Below are 24,178 nucleotides of genomic sequence, written 5' to 3' on the forward strand. Positions count from 1 at the left end.
ATTTCCCTGGATGACTGTAAAAGTCACCTGAAAGAGTTCTTTGCTCAAAAAGATAAAAAGTTTTGGGAAGATGGCATTATAAAGTAGCCTTTAAAAAAAAAAAAAAAGGCAGAAGACAGTAAGACAACAAATCACTGAATACATTGCTCAATAAAATTCTTGATGAAAATTTTAAAAATATGTCTTATAATTTTACTTAAAAAACAAAAGGAGCTTTTTGGTCAATGTGAATTTGAGTGAACTCCAGGAGATGGTGATGGACAGGGAGGCCTGGCATGCTACAATTCATGGGGTCACAAAGAGTCGGACATGACTGAGTGACTGAGCTGAACTGAACTGAATATTTAATAGATATGGATGATGGGAGAAGGTACTGTTGGACATACTTTTGATATAGTTCAACATGGATTTCTTCATGGAAATTGTCCTGAAAATGAGGCCAAAATTATCTCATTCTGACCACTAGCTGAATGCTTTCAAGAGGAAGGTAACAGCTGACTGAATTTAAACTCTCTCTGGCTGGAAAAATGTAGAGATTCTAACAAGGAATTAACACTTGAAGTTTTATATGCATATAGCAAGACACCTGGGGCTTCCCTGTAGTTCAGCAGTAAAGAATCTGCCTGCCAGTGAAGGAGACACAGGTTCAATCCCTGGGTTTGGAAGATCCTCTAAAGAAGGAAATGGCGGCCCACTCCGGTATTCTCTGGGAAATCCCATTGACAGAGAAGCCTGGCAGGCTACAGTCGATGGGGGTCACAAACAGTTGGGCAGTTAGCAACTAGACAACAAGAAGACACTGTTTGTTGAAAAGGCCTCTGAAACACTGGAGCCGGCACAGATTTGGAAACTAAGGTTCTGCAAGGACCTCAAGTGCGTTAGTTGCTCAGCTGTGTAAGGATCTCAAGTCTCCACTTATTCCCAGCTGTGGGACCTTGAGTCATTCATTTCATATTCTTGAGCCTCCATTCTTCCTCTGGAAAATGGCACTGTGAGTGTCTACTCACAGGGATGGTACAAGGGCTAAATGTAATTTTATGTGTGAAAGTGGTCGGATTACTAAACATTGATGACAACAATAGAATTTATGCTCATTTCTTTGTAATCAAAGAATAGTGAATCAACTGATTTGGTTTATGACAGAAAGTTAAATAAATTAATTCAAAAGGAAGAAGGGAAGTAATTGGAAGAACTTAAATCAAAAAACAAAATCCATTTTTGAAACTTAACGTCTTTTCCCTGCATTAAAAAGAGCCAAATACCTGCACATTGTCATCAAAAATAGAATGGCTTTCAGGCAGATTCAAAGTCTCTCTCTCCTGGTGTCTGAGTTCAACTGTGGCCTCTCCTGAGCTCTTCCATAGCAAGGATTCTTCTCCTTACAAGCATTTTTCAGAACAACACAGAAAGCATCTATTCCTAAGCTTCAGAAACTCTGGATTTTGAGGAAGCTCCTTTGAAAGATATCAAGGGAGGCATTAAATTAACATGAATGAAAAGGGGTTAGGTACATGGTTTCTACAAGTTAGCGGCTCTTTTTGCTGGCTATTGAGAGAGTCCCTCCCTTATAGGTCCAAGATAGAACAATGTTCCCTAAAGCTTAAGAAAGCAGGAGAGAGATGAAGTTAAAACTATACCCCCACTTGAACGCTGGAAAAAGGGGTGCCCAGAGGGCAGGCTGGCATCACAGGCTTGGTGAGTGACACCTGAGCAGTCACACAGGGCCCATAAGTCGCACTTGTCAGGACCAGTCTGTTTCAATGCTACCTTGAAATTATTAAGCTTTTCATCAGGGGCCCACGCTGTCATTTTTCTCCGGGTCGCGCAAACCACAGAGCAGGCATGGCCCAGAGGAATCTCAGGGAACCCTCCAGCCTCCACAAGAAACTGACTGATTAAAAGCAAAAGAGCTGCCAAGAGGGGCTGTGGTGACTGTTTCCATCCCGAGACACCACCAACAAACACATCTGGGGTCTCCTGTGCTAAACCTGCAGACGTCCCTGCGGTCCCCACCCCACCTGAAGAAGCCTCACAGGAGCAGGTCTGGCCACTTGCAGACCCAGGAGGGCTGGGCGGTCCTCTAGAGGAGCCGGCCTGGTGAGGCGAGGTGGGCGTCAGACGAACACAGGCTGCAAGCGCTCTCTGCGGCGCCCTGCCGGGTCCTTACCCAGCGGCCGGCTGTTCCAGCAGCTGGGGGAGCCGCGTTCCAAGGCCCACGCGCCTCTGGGCGGTAGGCGCCTCTCCAGGCACAGCTCCGGGCTGGGTTGGCCTTAGGAGAGGCCTGGGGCGCTGCCCTCGCGCTCATCTTTCACCTCGAAGCCTGAAGGGGCACGCCCGGTGCGCGCAGGCTCAGTTTCGTATCAGCAGAGTAGCTTTTCCCAGCAGGCCGCCGCCAGCGCACACCTGTTCTGCAACCGCCTTCTGACCCCAATTTCTGCATTCGCCTAAGCTCAGTCTTGCAAAAAAAAAAAAAAAAAAGAATGCAGTTTGTAAAAGTGACGAATTGGGATGGAACTTTTTAGATTTCTTTCCCCAGTTGTCAACTCCTCTAGTCAGTCATCCCTCCGGTTTCACCCAAGCCCCTCAAAGGAGTCCGGGTGCCTGAGTGTTCCGCTGGCAGCACCCTGCCCCTATCCTCTAACCTCCTGGGCGTCAGTCCTGGTTAATCTAGGTTCTCAGTCAACAGACACTCAAACTGTTCCTCAGAGAGTTCAGTCTCTTCAGAATCTCCCCAATTAATTTTTTTTTTTTTTTTAATGTTACAATGAACTGTGATGTTGGAGAAGACTCTTGAGAGTCCGTTGAACAGCAAGGAGATCCAACCAGTCCTGAATGTTCATTGGAAGGACTGATGTTGAAGCTGAATCTCCAATATTTGGCCACCTGATGCGAAGAGCCGACTCATTGGAAAAGACCCTAATGCTGGGAAAGATTGAAGGCGGGAGGAGAAGGGGACGACAGAGGATGACATGGTTGGATGGCATCCCCGACTGAATGGACGTGAGTTTGAGTGAACTCCGGGAGTTGGTGATGGACAGGGAGGCCCGGCGTGCTGCAGTCCATGGGGTCACAAAGAGTCGGACACGACGGAGCGACTGAACTGAACTGAACTGAAAAGGGGGAGTGAGAAGAGGAAAGAAAGGAGCGGGAAATTCAGTCCGTTTCAGTCTAGGCTGCCTGGAGGTGTTCAGCTTGAAATGATGGAGCGGTCTGCGCTCCAGGGATTTCACAGCCAGGATGGAGATTTGCGCGATCCCAAAGTGCCATCTACAGGCAGGTCTGCGAAACAACAGCCTCCTCATCCTTTCTCTGCTGTTAATTGTTATTTCCAAAACCGCACGTTCAGGATCGCAGTACAGATTTGTACTTTCTCTTCTCAAATCAGCCGGCCTAAACATTCATGACTTGGAGGAAGGGAAAATCTTCGGGGTTTTAGGATAGAAAAATAGAAGGATATAGCTTGGCATTTTGAAAGGATCCCTTGGGCTACTATGTGGCATGTAGTCTTCTAGATGGAGAGTGGAATCCGCTGGAAGAACAGGCAGAAAACCCGTGCAACGATTTAAAAAGAAGATGAGGGAGAACAATACCCGAGGGTGGTGTTTGCGAGAGAAATGCTGGATGCAGGAATATTTTGAAGGATTTGGTGAAGAATTGGATATAGCACATTGAAGAAAGATAGGATCAAGGATTATTCCAAAGATTTTACCTGAACAACTAAAACAGCTACGTTGCCAGTTCCTAAGTTAGGCACCGCCAGAAGCAACTCAATCCAAGGACATCCCTTAACTCTATACAAATAAAACCCAAGTAGGTAAAATCTCACATGAGGTGAGCTAAGAGAAGCTGGCCACCCGTCAGTCCCTGACTGAGGATGCATCCCTTTGTGTCAGAACTGAGCCAGGGAGAAGGAGAAACCTCAGTGTTAAAATAAGTTCAAAGTATATAATCTTATATGAGAATGTAAATGATACATAACTCACTACTTTGTCTTATCACATCAGAGCCATTGAAGACTATATGATGGGACAAGAAATATTCCAATAGAGAGAATTTCAAAGTGAGAGTGGGAGGTAATAAAGCTGTTTGATATTACTCTCCCATGAGTCTGGCTTTTTCCATATTAACCATGTAAAAACTCAAGGATCGCTAGCTATTTTTATCATGTATGAATCCCTCATTGTTTTTTATGCCTTGTACATCGGATGCCCTCATGTGTTTATTTGCTTGTACGAGTATTCAGTGAGCAACTGCTTTGAGCCCAGATGTTTGCGGGGCAGAAATGAATAAGACCTGGTCTCTTAAGGACACAAAAACTTAATGGATGATATCACCAGTAGCCAGGAAAACTACAGTATACTCTTTGAATGTCACCAAGACTAAGGGAAGATTGTCAGGGAAACTGGAAAGGGACCCAATAAAAAAGCTATTTGACCTACTCAAGAAATATGCTATCTTTAATGTGCATTGCTTTTGTTACTTAATGAAAATTCCTACGTTTAGAAAAGACTGCAGTGTTGGATTTGCATACCAGAGAAATTCCATGAACAAGGGCGAGTAGCTCTCTTTTAATGTTTGGAGAGTGTGGATGTCCCCAAAACACAATTCGAATGCTGGAGGGCAGTTGCTTTCCCCCAAGAAAGCACTTCTCACATCCCAGAGTCTGGCTTTTGGGTAGACCTTTAGGTGTTCCTTGGTTCTGTCTAGAACCAGTCTTCCTGATAAACACCCCATTTCAATTTACTGTTGCTCGAATGCTATACCAAGTAATTCATGTTTTAATCTTTAAAGTTTAGCCCCTGCTAAAATACAGGTGTCTCTGAACAGAGAGAATATGTGTCAGGAAAATAAAATTTGAAACAAAATCTCCTTACAACCCAGAAAAATCTCTCCACAAAAGTAAAAGAGAAAGCAAACAATTGAATTGCTGAGTAAGTGTTAGAATGTGATGAGCATTACAGGAACTCCTTGAAGACATTGCAAAGACAGAAATAAGGTTACTCTTCTAGGTAGTTGGGCAGATACAACCCATTACATACATATGCTCAAGACAACTGATAACTAGCTGTCCAGGAAGAGGATTCAACAGCACCATTTGTCATTCAGTCCGTGAAAGTTGGTCTGTAAAGAAGGTTGAGCGCCAAAGAATTGATGCTTTCAAACCGTGTTGCTAAAGAAGACTCTTGAGAGTCCCTTGGACTGCAAGGAGATCACACCAGTCCATCCTAAAGGAAATTAGTCCTGAATATTCACTGGAAGGACTGATGCTGAAGCTGAAATTCCAATACTTTGGCCACCTGATGAGAAGAGCTGACTCATTAGAAAAGACCTTGATGCTGGGAAGGATTGAAGGCAGGAGGAGAGAGGGGCAACAAAGAATGAGATGATTGGATGGCATCATTGACTCAATGGACATAAGTTTGAGCAAACTCCGCATGATAGTGAAGGATAGGGAAGCCTGGCCTGCTGCAGTCCATTGGGTTGCAAAGAACTGGACATGACTTAGCAACTGAACAAGACCAAGAATCCTAAATTCACATGGTAATCACCATGACCATCTGTGTTTATTACTTGGCTCTGTCTAAAATAAAAGTAAATTTCTCGTATCATTATGAAAGGAGGTGTCTTTGCAACTAGAAGTGAAGTGCTCACTGAAGACAGACTTCTACTCTCCCACAGAAACTGGGGGACTGGAGTGTCATCTTCCTTAAGTGATTACATTTGAAAGAGATGATTCCCAGGCTTTTGAGAGAGACATTTTTGACAAGATTTGCATACATTTCAAAAAGATGGATTTGTGAAATGTATTCACCTTTAAAATGATTTACATACATTACAATGAGATGGAAAAATAACTTCAAATTGCAAGGTTCCTAAAGTAAATGCTCTGGGAAAAGGGAGGGGTGTGAAGTTTCTTCCTTTATTTTCAACAGGGAGAATTCAACCTCTTATTTATAATTTGTGTTATATTTGCCCTTACAACTACTGGTCAATCACACATAAGTATGCTGGAATTTTATAGGCAATTGTCTGAAGGCAAGTTCTCATAGAGAAGAGGAAGGGAGTGCACGGGTACCAAGGGGCCTTTCCTGAGCACCAAAGGTTGTGCTGACGCTGGAAAACAGAGAGGAGACCGAGGCCAGCAGCTGGACACAACTGCTACTTCATCATTTTTCACTTGTCATTTATTTCTGAAACTCATTTGAAAATCCTTCCACTGTAAACCTCAATCTTTCCTCCAGTTCCTGAAAACCCAAACTTCCTCCTCAAAAACAAATAAGAAATCATGCTAACAGATCTAAGGAACTGCTCTGACTCAGTTTGCCTAGTGAGATCAGTCTTCCAGTAGTTTTCAAGACAAAAGCACTCTGAGACACTACAAATTCAATAAGCGCTACAGATTCAATAAACACAACAATGTTTAGAACCTTCAGCTCAAAAGCGTACTCCTGAGGACCGTTCCATGACACATCAAAAAGACGTTTCTGGCTCAGAGAAGCTGCTCTCACACGTACACACATTATAGCATCAGTATGCCTTAAATATAATCCTACCTAGAGCTTTAGGTCCCTGAGACTTGCTAAAATGTTTCATGGATCAGAATTTCCCATTTTATATTTACAATTCTCTAACATCGGGGACTTTGCCATTGTTCTCCTGGACCCAAATCTTAGAAAATAATATCAGGGGAAGCATCCATGTGTTCATTCAGCCATCACTTGCTCTGTGTCAAGTGTGTGCCAGCAAATGCCCTGAGTCCTGGGGAGAGTAAATGAAAGACACAACGCCTGCCTTCTGGGAACTCAAAATATTCTCAGATTCAAAGAGGAATAGGACTGTCTGCTATGAGTCAGGCAACTAACTACAAACTACCCAGACTTGGTAAAAGTAGAATTTTCAAATGGCTGAATGATAAAGGTACAAGGTGAACTGAATTACAGGCTGTGTGAGCAGTCCAGACTGTTGGGTATTTTCTTCCAGGTCAAGACATTTAATGGAGGAAAAAGAATCAAAGGGAAGATTTCCAAAGAAGAAATCTGAGATAGGTAGATTACTTTCTTCTACTGTAACTTTCTTGAATTCTATGTGCACAGGTTTCAAAATTCAGCTCTGCAACCTACTAGATCTTCAAAAATTTAGCCTTTCTTAATGACAATTTTTTCATGTGGCATGTGGAGATAATAATAATAGTCATCTCAGAGGGGTATTGCAGGTGCTAAGTCAAGTACTTTTGGTTTAGAACTTAGCAGAGTTCCTGCTACACAGAAAAGATAACTGTTATCAAATTATGATTGCTATTAATTTGATTAATAATACAATAATAATAATAATACATAATACAAATGAGACCAACTTAATTTTCCCTTAGAGGTAATAGTCTTCCTTTTTTATTCAAAATATATTTTAAAATTCTAGGTAGAGTATTTAAGTAAATTCACTGCTACATATAGATATCTTTGGAAGATATATAAGAAACAAAAGAAGCTCTGAAAAGACAGAAAGTACACGGGGTCAGAAATGAGAAGAAGACTAAACTTATTTTAGTTTTGTGTGGGTTTTTACCCTGTAAACATCTTACCTACTTAAAAAATGGTTTTAAAAAACATGCAGATCAAGTTTTGGCTGTGCAGAAAAATTATACATGAAAGGTCTTTATGTGAGAGTGATAACACTTTTAATGAATTAACATTCATTGATAGCATTTTATATGCCTGGCACTTTTTTAAACCACTTGATATCTGTTTGCTTGTTAAATCCTCACACACAATGAGAGGAAATGTCAATTTCTGAAAATACAAAAATGAGACACGAGGAGGCTGAATAACATGCCAAAGATTAATCAGCTAGCAAAAACAGCTGAGATATTAATCCATACAATCTGGCTATGTGTGTGTTGTATGGTATAAACCAAGTCTCTGTATGACTGCAGTTGGCACGTGACCCCAGGAATGTCAAGGGCCAACAGAAAGTTGATGCTCGGCTACTCCTCTTCACTAGCCCAAAGCTGTGGTCCATTGACTGGACACATTTATCAACCTATTGATATCCATGACTCTTAAGTGAATCCCACAGACTGGAGTCATTTCACAGGGGAAATGAAGAATAAAAATTGAAGAACTGAAAAAAGTATCCTTTGTCTGAGCAACCTAAACTACTATATCATCCCTTTATCCAAATTAAATGTCAGAATCCAAAAGCTAGTAAAAAATCAGTGAGTCTTTTTCCTGGCTCTTGCAACAATCTGCACATTATTTTTTGAGATCTGTCTGCTCTGCACCTGCCAAGTGAATTATTAAATTTATGAGAGTGAAGCTAAGCCAGAGTTACTGATCAGTGAAATTGGTTGCAACTGGGTGGAAGAACTGCACTGCTGAGAACTCCGGCAAATGGCAGCATCACTCAAAGCACGTAGGATTCTGCTGTGCAAATATGACCAAATCACATGCACTTGGATGCCTGAATGCCAGGGGCTCAGGGGACAGATTATTTTATGAGCCTTGTAAAACGTGTGTACAATGCTGGGCTGATTACTCCACAAAGTAATAACATTAGAGTTTAAGAGAATTTGGCTCAGCTCTGGAGCTGGCCTTTGTTTATCAAGATGCATTAAATAAAAACCTACTTTTTAGAGAACATCCTAGTAAAATAACTTTTACACAAGGGAAAAAACATGTTTTCCTCTTTTTTACATCTATATGAGATGATGGATGTTAAGTAAACTTATTGTGGCAATCATTTCACAATATATGCAAGCCAAATAATTATGCTACATACCTTAAACTTACACAATGTTGTATTTCAATTATATTACAATAAAACTGAAAAAAATAGTTTGTATTTATTTTAAGACCTAATTTCCAAAACTTAAACCTATTATTTGTAACTACTTTTTTTCACAGCTTACGTAAATCATTTTTGTATTTTTTTTTATTTCTTGTTCAAGAGTTCAGAGTCTAACAGGACAGTAGAACCAAAACATAATTCTAACAGACGTGACAAGTGCTGGTATAAGAATGATCCTTCCAGAAGCCCACAGAGCTTCACGCAAACACACTGTTGACAGATACCTGGTCACTGATTCTGCCCTCTCCCTCGAGGCATGATCAATGTTCTGTTCTAGCACCAGGAATGTTATAAATGCTTCTCTAAACTGAACTACAAGATTGCCAGGTTTTTTGGAAATAGAGATAACAACTCCAAGAATAAATGACCAATGGTGCACAATGACTGAGTTTCCTAATTTGGCATGGCCAAAATCAGCCATGTTGAAATTTGCCAGTGGTTTATCAGCTTATTGGCCTGGTATCAGCACATCCCAAATGAGATCCCATGATGGACTGAAATCTCATTCTGCTTCTGCTTCATTGATCACACTAGAATGTAAACTCAGCCCTTCTAAGAGCCACAGAGAGACATCTCACCAGTGAAAAATTCCTGGTGAGTTAGACATTATTAAAACTGGTGCATAATTCCTAAATTTATGGGTTAGGGGGATTTTCTACCCTCTCAGCTAAACTCATGCTATTTCATTTCTATTACAAATTAATTTTTAAGCTTTATACAAAAGATTACCTATATGTAGTCATTTTCCCTTTCTCTCAAGAATGTTAATAAGGGCTAACATTTTTCTGATATGTTAGGAAGTTTTCAACTCATTCCTTATATTCAGTTATTTGACAAAATCTTTGCAGTGCACAGTGGAAATGGGTATACATTTTCAAAAATAGAAATTTCCTATTATCAAGGTAATCTTTAATAGTAAATGTTCCACAGTCATCAGTGTATATACATGAACCATTTCTCACTGATAAAACAACAGTAACAGCTGATAAGTCACATAATCCTAGCAGACCAGAGTAAGCAGAGTTTGCCCTTCAGACCGTAATATTAAAACATGGATTTGGATGTGTAAAGCCCTGGTTTACCTTGAATTTAATTTCTTCCATGAAAAATTCTATTTAATCTTCCCTGAAAGAATCGCAAACTCCATGTGTCTAAGATAGCTTGATGAAATTTATAGTTCGAGGAACCAGGGAGAAACAAGGACAGTTGAGATTACTAAAATCTTAACTGACAAACAAAATTCTAGAACAAATGGCATTGCCTTTAATTAATAGAAATTAATGTGCAAATCTTAGTGGGAGAAAAAGAGTTCAGAGATACTCAGATCAGAACAAAATAGACCAAAGTGGCTGAATGCCTCCATGACCGCCCTTCTAGCTTCACCTCCATTGAATTTTGCCAGCTAAGATAAATTAGGCTCATAAAACTTAAAAGTGTGTAGTTTAAAAGAGCATGTTAAACTGATAACTGATGGCATTATAAAAATACCATTTGTTGAATTCTTATAAGTTTGATATAAACAGAGATGGCCTGGGTAAGCTTACTATTATGATTTCTAAGCTGGTCTCCAGCTGTCTCATTGGTCCAAAACTACAGAAAGTACTTGGGCTGAATCCACTCATAGAATGAGGACTGTAGATATAAAATATAAATTAACTCCACATAAGGACTGCTCTGTGGTCACAGATCCATGAATACATCTGCTTGTGATTAAAAAACAATAAAGTGTTATACGCAGCTCAAGTTAAGTCCAGGATAATTAAATCAGGGTCCCATTATTGGTAGTAAATAGAGCACAGATATCCCTGGCACAAGGTAGCAGTTTGATTGTAAAAATATTTAAAGACAGTGAACTATGATGGCTCACCAATGAAAGGAAATGGGTGATATACTAGGTATTTGAAAAATATGAAGGAAGTAGTATCTATAACAGCAGTAGAATTGTGTGACTCTTGCTAAACTCAACTGAAGCCTTGCAGAAAGGTGAAGAGAGCTGAGAGTGGTTTAATTGGTGATTAAAAGCTACATTGTAGCATATAGAAAACTCTCATTCCCTTCAATGAAAAGAAAGAAAAAGCTGAGGGCAGGACTCAGGAATTAATTTTAGGAATAGCCAAGCTCCAAAGAAAGGTAAACTCAAACAAAGTAGGTCTGTTGTGCCTAGACGAGGGTTCTGGTTGGAAAAGAATGGAATCTTGAAAGTATTTATTAAAACTGCATTGCAGGTTAACTTCTCTCTGCTCTATCTTGCTTCTTTTTTTTACCCTTCCACAGATGTGAGCTCCCCCCAATTTCCCTTATAAATATCTGGTATGTTAACTTTCATCTCAGAAAGAAAAACAAAACCCCTCAAAAAACAAACTGAAACAAGCAACAGACACCATGTTTAAAGACTGTGCAAGTGAAGTGAAGTGAAGTGAGGTCGCTCAGTCATGGCCGACTCTTTGTGACCCTGTGGACTGTAGCCCACCAGGCTTTTCCATCCATGGGATTCTCCAGGTGAGAGCACTGGAGTGGGTTACCATTTCCTTCTCCAGGGGATCTTCCCGACCCAGGGATCGAACTCAGGTCTCCCGCATTGGAGGCAGACGCTTTAACCTCTGAGCCACCAGGGAAGCCCCTAAAGACTGTGCAAACCTGCATAAAAAGTGCTATATGTTGTTCAGGCATATACATATATAATTAAGTTACGAAATGGATCAAGGAATGAAAAATACCAACTGAGTATAGAGGTTAATTCTGGGAAGGAAATCAGGGGACTAAAATGGGGCCTCTGTCCAAATCTGTAATGGTGTATTTTTAAAAGGGAAAGAGAAAGAAGGAAGGAAGGAGAGAAATGGAAAGGAATAAAAAAAGCAAGAAGAGCCAAAGGAGGGAAGAAAGAAAGAATGGAGGGATGAAGAGAAGGAAGGCAGAGGGAGGGAAGGAAAGAAGGAAATCACAGTAGAGTGAAATGTTAAGGTTTGGCCAAGCTGAGTGATGACTGAGATTTTATTTTCTTTGTATTGTTTTAAACAATACTAAAAGGCTTTCATTTTTTTAAAATTGGTAGAAGCCCAATATTTGAAACATAAAATCTAAAGTGGCTCTGAGTCCTGTCCCCTCCCTCCGTGGCCTGGAGCCTTCATGAGGCTCAGTAGAACACACTTTATAAAGGACTCAACTGAAGGGTGAGATTCAACTGAAGGTGAGTGGTCAGAGCATTAATTTCTCCACTTCACGTCATGTGAAAAAGCACATGGACGTCTAGGGACTTAAGTTTTGATTTGGGCTCTGACACAGACCACCTATGTAACCCAAAGCAAAAATTATAATTCTTCAGGGTTTAAATGATCTCTAAAGTGAAAGAAGTAAAAATGAAAATTAACCAGCCGTAACTGACTCTTTGAAACCCCATGGACTATACAGTCCATGGAATTCTCCAGGCCAGAATACTGGAGTGGGTAGCCGTTCCCTTCTCCAGGGGATCTTCCCAACTCAGGGACCAAACCCACTCCCCACATTGCAGGTGGATGCTTTACCAATTGAGCCACAAGGGAAGCTCCAAGTTAAAGAAAGTGAAAAAGTCTAAAGTCCCACCCATATCTAGTTAAGACTCTATGAACAGAGTTGTCCCTTCTGCTGAGGCTTTCCACTGCTTATTGCACTGGATAATAAACTTGTGATCTGTGTATGCATGCTCAGTTGTGTCCAATTCTTTGTGACCCTGTGGACTGTAGTCCACCAGGCTCCTCTGCCTATGGGATTTTTCAGGCAAGAATACTGAAGTGGGTTGCCATTTTCTACACCAGGGGATATCCCTGACCCAGGGATCAAACCCGAATCTTCTGTGTCTCCTGCATTGGCAGGTGTATTCTTTACCACTGAGCTACATGGGAAGCCCAACTTATTGCACTGGATAATAAAATTTTGATCTAGCTTCTAGTAACTATTTAACAGCAGCAACACCACCTTTGGAAGGTCAACTCTCTCACTGCCCTAGGGCACTATGGCAGCCAATGAATAAAGAGCATGCTAAGTAAAGGAGAGAAAGATCTGTGACCACAGAAGCCTCTTAAAGAAGTAGCTTGTGACCCATTCAAGTAATTAATCTGCTCTGTCCCCTTAGTGCACTGCTGAATGTGGGCGCTCGATGATAACCCTCATCTGATTAACCCAGCCCTTCCTTGTTTCTCTTAGGATGTGTTCCCCTTAACCAAATTACAAACTACATAAGACAGGAGAATAAAACTGTATCCCACAAACCTATTCTCCCCTGTAGACTTTTTTTTTTTTTTTTAAGCTGGCTTGTTTTATTTAAAATTTCAGCTTGGATATCTTCAGATGAAGTCAAGATTTTTACAATCACCATAGAACTCTCCTATACAGCCTCATTAACCAGTATTATACTCAGTCTGTGTTTCCCAGGTGGTTCAGTGGTAAAGAATTCACCTGCCAATACAGGAAACTCAGTTCAATCCCTGGGTTGGGCAGATCCCCTGGAGAAGAAAATGGCAACCCTATCCAGTATTCTGGCTGGGGAAATCCTGCCAGGCAGAAGAACCTGGTGGGGCTATAGTACATGGGGTCGCGAAAGAGGCAGATGTGGCCTAGTAACTAAACAACAACAGCACTCTCAGTCTAATTGCCTAGATTGGTGTTGCCTCCCCAGCCCCAGAAGTTTATGACATATGTCTAAAAGCAGGGATTATGCCTTCATTCATTTAATTTTTAATCAATAAAATCACTAGATGCCAAGAACTGGACTGTTTCCTGGGGCTAAAGGTATTTTAAAAAAAAATCTGTTCCTGCTTTAGAGTTCACAGGCTGTTATTGGAGATAATCATTAGAAACATGTAGAAGTCACCTAAGAAAGTGAAGGAAGACAAAAGCCATTGAAAGATGGGAAAGAGGCTGTCAAGACAAGTTTCCAGGAAGCTTTCCTAAACTACATCTATAAAATAGATTCCCAGGCAACTGAAGAAAAGACAGAACATCATTTCTAAAACCACAGAGGCAAGAAATGTAAAGTGAGGCAGCCTGGGTAGAACATCACACGTGAGAGAATGCAGTGTTAGAACACTGCAAGTTCTAACATTTACTAGATAGTAGCCTTGGACACTTTGCCCAGCCTCAGGTATGAAGTGCAGAGAATACTTCTTTCTTAATATTTTAGTAAGGACTTACTATGATGACATTTACTGAAGTCCCTGCACAGCCTCTGGTACATGAGATGCACACAAATGTTGGCTCAATGCGACCCACCTGGCAGTGCCATGACGACTGTGACCTTAAGTGGGCTGTCTATGGACCTCCATATGTCACTCTTGAAGGATACCATCTGCCATATTTCTTTTCAATTATCTGCCACTAGATTGTAAGATCCTTGGGAGCAAGGTCTTTGCAAGTTCTATTCACTCTTTTTTTCTTTTCTGATATTCTTTTTTTTTTGTATTTTTTAATTATTATGATTTTACTTTACAATATTGTATTGGTTTTGCCATACATCAACATGAATCCGCCAGAATGTCAAACAGTATCCAGGACATAAAGAACACGCAGTCAGTATTTGTTGAATGGATGAATAGAAGTGTGCACTACAGACCTGAGTAGAGAATCTTTAAAAAAAAAAAAAAAAAAAAAAGCCTCTGAAATGAAGCAAAAGTCCTAAAGCAGTTTAATTAAATAGTTTTTTATGATCTGGTCTCCAAGTTCTAAGGTCCCTGTGGGCAAAGGCCAGACTGTCATCCTAGCTGGTGGTTCCACTGACCAAGGCAGGAGATAAAAATTCCAGAGAGGAAGCTTGAGAAAGGCCAAAACCCAAACCAGACAGAATTTAGTGGGAAACTAAAGCCTAAGAAGCTGGAAGAAGCGTTTGGAACATGGGGCAGCCAATTGTTCAAAGTCTGTAATCATATTTGAAACTTGCTCTTAGGTGCGGGAGTCAGTAGCACATTGAACAGACAACTTAAAAAAAAAAAAAAAAACTAGAAATGGAGTCATTAAGCATAGTCATAGGTCATGCCTTGTTCAGGAAGATGGAGGGTAAGCTCTCAGTACAGGATACAATAATTTTCAAATGTGTGCAGTAACTTCTGCTGGCTTGAGCAGCAAATTCAGCAGTTGGGGAAAAGTATTATTATGTACTGTTTCTGTATCCTCTTTTTTTTTTTTTTGCAACAAAACCCTCTAATCTTACTTAAAAGTTGTTTTTAGAGTATTGAATCTATTGCTTTGCAATCCTGGCAGAATCCTTTGTGGAATTTCCTTTTAATACTGCCACTTAGGCCATCACAAAAAAAATCTGAGGCAGTGGGTCTCAGGTGGAACCCAGGCATATTCATTCTGTGTGTTGTTGCTGGTTAGTTATTAAGTTATGGCTGACTCTTTCTCAAGGCCATGGACTGTAGCCCGCTAGTCTCCGTCATGGGATTCCCCAGGCAAGAATACTGAAGTGGGTTGCCATTTCCTTCTGCAGGGGGATCCTACTGACACAGGGACTGAACCCATGTCTCCTGCATTGGCAGGTGGATTTTTTTACCACTGAGCTACCAGGGAAGCCCCACTCATTCTATATATGGACATATTTTTCATTCCATAGAGTAACAGATGTCCTTATCTATACAAGACTCTGAGTTCCGTATTGAAGATTTGGAAGTAACCTGTGGTGCCTGCCCCTAAGAAATTTACAAATTACATTTTGTTTATCACAGGACAGTAGGATTATGGCAGCTATTATTTATCTTTCTTTTGTTTTTCAGAATTTTCTAAATCTTTAATAATAAATATGTATTATTTTGTAATAGATGGGAAAAAAAAAAGTTAAAAAAATACAAATGCCTGGAATCTTTTTGTCCTCCTCTGTTTATTTTGCATATAAGTCAGAAAATGTATTCATCAGTATCTATGACTAATGGCATGTAGCTAATATTGTACATACTTTCTGTAGACAATGGTGTGCTGTATTTTAAGAATCAGAATGAAAGAAGAAAGGATAGCTTTAATAGAAGAATGAAAGTTCACTTTACAAAACCTTTGAAAATCATAGTGGACCAAACAGCAGCAAGCTGAAAAAACAAAAAGAGAGAGAGACTGTATCATTCCTCCTGTGCTCCTCTGTCCACAGTAAGCATTAAGCCCTAACAGTCGTTATTATATACAGAAGTTGTATTAGGTAGTTGCATTATGTAAAATGAATAAGGAAGGAAATGACCAGCGTCTGTTTACAATCACTAGTCCTTTTCTCTCAGCAAGGGGACAAGTCTATGACATCTTCATCTTGCTTGGCAAGTTCTCTGACTTTCATTTTCAAGCCCTGAAAGGCAAATTCTTTCAAACCAAGAGCTAGGAAAAGAATTTGCAAGTGACCTTCACTGCTAGAATCCACAGGGCCATCCTTAGCGAAAACAAAACAGTCATTTTCAGAATCTCTGCTGCTGAGTCAGTGCATCACCCAGCTCTGCAGACTCCAGAGGACAAAGAAGAAAGAGACCGCATGTCTTAGGAGCCAAATTCAAAGATTGCTCGGCTGACTTGCGCCCCCAGCAGTGACCCTGTGGAGAGGGTTAGCCTTGTCTGACTTACATAGAGGCTCTCCTCCTGGAATGCTGACCCCAAGTTTCTGGGATGATTGCTTCTTCCTTTCCCTTTGAAATCCACTCATCTTTAGTTCTTTGGCTGGCTCAGATTTTTGCTCAGTTTGAAGGCAGCTGCCTCTGGGTGGAACTGAGACACAGATTTCTGCCCAGATATATTCACTACATGCAGGGTAGCTGCTGTAACAACTACTGAAGTTTAGATTTTTCTGTTCTTTTCTTGCAACATTAAAGCCATGGGGGGCTGGAGACAATAAAGGTAGTTTAAACAAAAGAAAAAGCCGAATTACAATAAACCTCTGAATGTAATTCCAACATTAATCCCAATTGGTGATAAATTTTTTTTAAAATTTTAATTTGACTTTGATCAAAAGTGAAGTCACTCAGTCATGTCCAACTCTTTGTAACCCCGTGGACTGTAGCCTACCAGACTCCTCCATCCATGGGATTTTCTAGGCAAGAATACTGGAGTAGGTTGCCATTTCCTTCTCCATGGGATTGAGAGAGTCATTTCCTAGGCAGGTTGATAAAAAGTCTAGGGGTCCCCAAGGAGAGAGGGATCTGGAATTCTCAAGGAGGAAGAAAGGACAAACTTTTTTTATCTTCTCTACATTCCTTAGGATTATATAACAATAATGTATCCTGCCTGAGGACAGTCTCTGGATTAAACCTTCTGGCTAATTCTGTAAATTATGGGAGTAGACCTGCTCTTTACAAGGATTATATAAAATAATGTATTCTGCCTGAGGACAGCCTCTGGATTAGACCTTCTGGCTAATTCTGTTGTCTTAAAATATAAACTATGAGAGTAGGTCTGGTTAGGTCTTTACAACCTCCAGACATTCTTTGGATTCATTGGAGACTATATAACTTCATTGCTAACACTAACAAGGGGGTACTCTTTCTGCCCCCTTCTGATGCCTATGTCAGAAGCTTTCTCTATCTCCTTTATACTTTAATAAAACTTTATTACACAAAAGCTCTGAGCGATCAAGCCTCATCTCTGGCCCTGGATTGAATCCTTCTCCTCCGGGGGCTAAGACTCCTGGCGCCATGATTCAACAACAACCTTTCAGGATCTTCCCAAACCAGGGATCGAACCCGGGTCTCCTGCATTGCGGGCAGATGCTTTACCCCCTGAGTCACCAGGGAAGTCCTTGACTTTGACTTTGACCTTTGACTTTGACTTTTCCTTTGACTTTGATCAAAATCCTAGCTAAATTTTCTTCAGTGTTTTTTTATTTTACATTCAGTCTCATACATTGAGTGACCTAGAAGTTATAATAGAACATGCATTTTGTTCACTTGATACTTGCCTTATTTTTTAAAAAGAGTTGTTTATGTTGGGTGCATATATATTTATGATTGTTACATCTTCTTGGATTGATCCTTTGATCATTATGTAGTGTCCTTCTTTGTCTCTTTTCACAGCCTTTGTTTTAAAGTCTATTTTATCTGATATGTGTATTGCTACTCCTGCTTTCTTTTGGTCTCTATTTGCATGGAATATCTTTTTCCAGCCCTTCACTTTCAGTCTATATTGTGTTCCTTGTTTTGAGGTGGGTCTCTTGTAGACAACATATATACGGGTCTTGTTTTTGTATCCATTCAGCCAGTCTTTGTCTTTTGGTTGGGGCATTCAACCCATTTACATTTAAGGTAATTATTGAAAAGTATGATCCCGATGCCATTTACTCTATTGATTTGAGGTCGAGTTTATACACCCTTTCTGTGATTCCTGTCTAGAGAAAATGCTTTAGCATTTGTTGGAGAGCTGGTTTGGTGGTGTTGAATTCTCTCAGCTTTTGCTTGTCTGTAAAGCTTTTGATTTCTCCTTCATATTTGAATGAGATCCTTGCTGGGTACAGTAATCTGGGCTGTAGGTTATTGTCTTTCATCACTTTAAGTATGTCTTGCCATTCCCTCCTGGCCTGAAGAGTTTCTATTGAAAGATCAGTTGTTATCCTTATGGGAATCCCCTGGTGTGTTATTTGTTGTTTTTCCCTTGCTGCTTTTAATAATTAAAAGCTTCTGCACAACAAAGGAAACTATAAGCAAGGTGAAAAGACAACCTTCAGAATGCGAGAAAATAATAGCAAATGAAGCAACTGACAAAGAATTAATCTCAAAAATATACAAGCAACTCGTGCAGCTCAATTCCAAAAAAATAAAAGACCCAATCAAAAAGTGGGCTGTTGAGGTCCTTTAATGGACCAGAACCTGGTGGTCCAGAGTCCACGATAAGAAAGTAAAGGAGAGAAAGAGGCTGATATTCCTTGGTTTACACAGAAAGCCAATAAAGCCCCTGCACGAGGCTTGCTCTGTTCACGGAGGCTTCAGGCGCCCTCTCGATGGGGTGAAGGCACAGGGTGCCTTCTCGAGAGGGTCTTAGAAGCCCGGGCAGGAAATTGAACTCAGAGATCCTCTGTGCTCCAGGGGATCAGCCTGAAAAAGAGAGAGAGGGAGAGAGAGAGAGAAAAACACATGGGAACCAAAGCTCTGATGGAGCAAGGGTGTTTTATTCAACATTGTGTAGGTATTTATACTGTCTTACAAGATAGCTATTTTCAGCAGAGATAAAATCAAAACTTACAAGTTATCAAGAAAACATGAGGTCATCCATATGAAAGATAGAGATGTAAACAATGACTTTTACCATATGGTTCATAAAAAGGAAGAGGGTACTTATCACCATATAGAAAAACCAACAAAGGGCATGCCTGGATTCCTCAGTCCCAGGAGGGGCTTGCCTCTCCTCTTGATTCCTGAATATTCAGGAATTAATAAGGAACAGAGAATTCCTGACAGATCCAAAACAGCACACCGGAAGCCTCCTGTTAAATGCTTCCTGACAGTAGGCCAAAGAACTAAATAGACATTTCTCCAAAGAAGACATACAGATGGCTAACAAACACATGAAAAGATGCTCAACATCACTCATTATCAGAGAAATGCAAATCAAAACCACAATGAGGTACCATTTTACGCCAGTCAGAATGGCTGCGATCCAAAAGTCTACAAGCAATAAATGCTGGAGAAGGTGTGGAGAAAAGGGAACCTTCTTATACTGTTGGTGGGAATGCAAACTAGTACAGCCACTATGGAGAACAGTGTGGAGACTCCTTAAAAAACTGGAAATAGAACTGCCTTATGACCCAGCAATCCCACTGCTGGGCATAAACTCTAAGGAAACCAGACTCAAAAGAGACACATGTACCCCAATGTTCATCGCAGCACTGTTTATAATAGCCAGGACCTGGAAGTAACCTAGATGTCCATCAGCAGATGAATGGATAAGAAAGCTGTGGTACATATACACAGTGGAGTATTACTCAGTCATTAAAAAGAATACATTTGAATCAGTTCTAATGAGGTGGATGAAATTGGAGCTCACTATACCAAGTGAAGAACCAGAAAGAAAAACACCAGTACAGTATATTAGCACATATATATGGAATTTAGAAAGATGGCAATGATAACCCTCTATGAGAGAGAGTAAAAGCGACACAGATGTATAGAACAGTCTTTTGGACTCTGTGGGAGAGGGCGAGAGCAGGATGATGTGGGAAAATGGCACTGAAACATGTGAAATATCATGTGTGAAACAAAACAAAACAAAACAACAACAACAAAATGATACAAATGAATTTATTTACAAAACAGAAATTGGCTAACAGACTTCAAAAACAAACTTATGGTTACCAAAGGGGAAGGGGGGAGGATAAATTAGGAGTTTGGGATTAACAGATACGCAGTACTATATATAAAATAATCAATAAGGAACTGCTGTATAGCACAGGGAACTCTGCTCAATAATCTGTAATAACCTAAATGTGGAAAGAATCCCCAAAAGAATGGATATATGTACATGTATAACTGAATCACTTAGGAGAACACCTGAAACTAACATAACTTTGTAAATCAGCTATACTCCAATATAAAACAATTTTTTTTTTAAAAAAGAGTTATTTATTTGTTTTCAGCTGAGAGTGTATATATGTGATCCCAAGACCTTTCTTTGAAAAAAATGTTTGTAAGGTAGAAAGACAGTGTCCTCACTTTGGGATTTAAACTCTGAAAATGATGAAGAACTTGCTTTGTAAATATAACTATCTAAAAAGAAAGGCCTTTTACTGAATTATACCAAGAGGACACTTAACAATCAATTATACCAGTTAACCTGAAAGTAGGGGGTTGGGGGGGGGGGAAATCATACATTTGTGAGAGGTGGACTTTGGAACTGCTGTATAGCACTGATTGATTATTTTTCTTTTTTACCTGATGGCTTTAGTTTTCTATTGATTGAACGGCAATGATCTTCAAATTTTCTGGGAACATTTGCTTACCTGTTTCATTCCCTTGCTTAAAAGCTTTCAATGGTAACTACAAAAATAATAAGCAACCCTTATTGTGGGATTACTATGAACCAGATTAACTGCTTTTTATGCAATAACTTGCTTATTCCTACAACAATTCATTGAGGCACACAGAATTGCTTTTCCCAGTTGCTTTGTTTTCAGAGAAGCAAAGCAAAGAAAAAGTGACTTATGCAAGGTCACATTGGGAACTGAGCCCAAATAATTATCACCTAATACTTAACCACTTTTATTTTTGTTCAAATTCTCCATTTGTGTAGAATATAAGCAAAGTGCCTTAGCACTGTATTTGATAACTTTTATAAACTGGTCTTACTGATTCATGAGCTCAAGGACAGAAATGGTATGGATCTAACAGGAGCAGAAGCTATTAAGAAGAGGTGACAAGTATACACTGAAGAACTATACAGAAGAGAATCTTCACGACCCAGATAATCACCATGGTGTGATCACTCACATAGAGCCAGTATCCTGGAAAATGAAGTTAAGTGAGCCTTAGGAAGCATCACTACGAACAAAGCTAGTGGAGGTGATGGAATTCCAGTTGAGCTATTTCAAATCCCTTATGATTATAAAGTGGAAGTGAGAAATAGATTTAAGGGGCTAGATCTGATAGATAGAGTGCCTGATGAACAATGGACAGAGGTTCGTGACATTGTACAGGAGACAGGGATCAAGACCATCCACATGGAAAAAAAAATGCAAAAAAGCAAAATGGCTGTCTGGGGAGGCCTTACAAATAGCTGTGAAAAGAAGAGAAGTGAAAAGAAAAGGAGAAAAGGAAAGCTATAAGCATCTGAATGCAGAGTTTCAAAGAATAGCCAGAAGAGATAAGAAAGCCTTCCTCAGTGATCAATGCAAAGAAATACAGGAAAAGAACAGAATGGGAAAGACTAGAGATCTCTTCAAGAAAATTAGAGATACCAAGGGAATATTTCATGCAATGGCTCAATAAAGGACAGAAATGCTATGGACCTAAGAGAAGCAGAAAATATTAAGAAGAGGTGGCAAGAATACACAGAAGAGCTGTACAAAAAAGATCTTCATGACCAAGATAATCACGATGGTGTGATCACTCACCTAGAGCCAGACATCAAGGAATGTGAAGTCAAGTGGGCCTTAGAAAACATCATGACGAACAAAGCTAGTGGAGGTGATGGAATTCCAGTTGAGCTCTTTCAAATTCTGAAAGATGCTGCTGTGAAAGTGCTTCATTCAATATGCCAGCAAATTTGGAAAACTTGGCAGTGGCCACAGGACTGGAAAAGGTCAGTTTTCATTCCATCCCAAAGAAAGGCAATGCCAAAGAATGCTCAAACTACCACACAATTGCAATCATCTCACAGGCTAGTAAAGTAATGCTCAAAATTCTCCAAGCCAGGCTTCAGCAATACATGAACCGTAAACTTCCAGATGTTCAAGCTGGTTTTAGAAAAGGCATAGGAACAAGAGACCAAATTGCCAACAACCACTGGATCATTAAAAAGCAAGAGAGTTCCAGAAAAACATCTATTTCTGCCTTAATGACTATGCCAAAGCCTTTGACTGTGTGGTCACAATAAACTGTGGAAAATTCTGAGAGAGATAGGAATACCAGACCACCTGACCTGCCTCTTGAGAAACCTATATGCAGGTCAAGAAGCAACAGTTAGAACTGGACATGGAAAAACAGACTGGTGCCAAATAGCAAAAGGAGTACACCAAGGCTGTATATTGTCACCATGCTTATTTAACATATGCAGAGTACATCATGAGAAACGCTGGGCTGGAAGAAGCACAAGCTGAAATCAAGATTGCCAGGAAAATATCAATAACCTCAGATATGCAGATGACACCACCCTTATGGCAGAAAGTGAAGAGGAACTAAAAAGCCTCTTGATGAAAGTGGAGAGTGAAAACATTGGCTTAAAGCTCAACGTTCAGAAAATGAAGATCATGGCATCTGGTCCCATCACTTCATGGGAAATAGATGGGGAAACAGTGGAAACAGTGTTAGACTTTTTTTTGGCGGGGGGGGGGGGGGGGGTTCCAAAATCACTGCAGATGGTGATTGCAGCCATGAAATTAAAAGGCGCTTACTCCTTGGAAGGAAAGTTATGACCTAGATAGCATATTCAAAAGCGGAGACATTACTTTGTCAACAAAGGTCCATCTAGTCAAGGCTATGGTTTTTCCAATAGTCATGTATGGATGTGAGAGTTGGACTGTGAAGAAAGCTGAGCACCAAAGAATTGATGCTTTTGAACTGTGGTGTTGGAGAAGACTCTTGAGAATCCCTTGGACTGCAAGGAGATCCAACCACTCCATTCTAAAGGAGATCAGTCCTGGGTGTTCTTTGGAAGGAATAATGCTGAAGCTGAAACTCCAGTACTTTGGCCACCTCATGCAAAGAGTTGACTCATTGGAAAAGACTCTGATGCTGGGAGGGATTGGGGGCAGGAGGAGAAGGGGACGACTGAGGATGGGATGGCTGGATGGCGTCACTGACTCGATGGACATGAGTTTCAGTCAACTCCGGGAGCTGGTGATGGACAGGGAAGCCTAGCCTGCTGCAATCATGGATTCGCAAAGAGTCAGACACGACTGAGCAACTAACTGAACTGAACTAGGAAGCATCACTACAAAGAAAGCTAGTGGAGGTGATGGAATTGCAGTTGAGCTGTTTCAAATCCTAAAAGATTATGCTGTGAAAGTGTTGCACTCAATATGTCAGCAAATTTGGAAAACTCAGCAGAGGCCACAGGACTGGAAAAGATCAGTTTTCATTCCAATCCCAAAGAAAGGCAATGCCAAAGGATTCTCAAACTACCACACAATTGTACTCATCTCACACGCTAGTAAAGTAACGCTCAGAATTCTCCAAGCCAGGCTTCAACAATAAGTGAACCATGAACTTCCAGATGTTCAAGCTGGTTTTAGAAAAGGCACAGGAACCAGAGATCAAATTGCCAACATCCACTGGATCATTGAGAAAGCAAGAGAGTTCCAGAAAAACATCTATTTCTGCTTATTGACTATGTCAAAGCCTTTGACTGTGTAGATCACAGTCTGTGATCCAAACAGACTAGAAAATTCTAAAAGAGATGAGAATACCAAATCACCTGACCTGCCTCTTGAGAAGTCTATATGCAGGTCAGGAAACAACAATTTGAACTGGACATGGAACAACAGACTGGTTCCAAACAGGAAAAGGAGCACATCAAGCCTGTATATCATCACCCTGCTTATGTAACTCATATGCAGAGTACATTATGAGAAATACTTGGCTGGATGAAGCACAAGCTGGAATCAAGATTGCCAGGAGAAATATCAATAATCTCAGATATGCCGATGTACCACCCTTATGGCAGAAAGTGAAAAAGAACAAAAGAGCCTCTTGATGAA

This window comes from Capricornis sumatraensis, chromosome 23, assembly GCF_032405125.1.
Source record: "Capricornis sumatraensis isolate serow.1 chromosome 23, serow.2, whole genome shotgun sequence".
Lineage (NCBI taxonomy): Eukaryota > Metazoa > Chordata > Mammalia > Artiodactyla > Bovidae > Capricornis > Capricornis sumatraensis.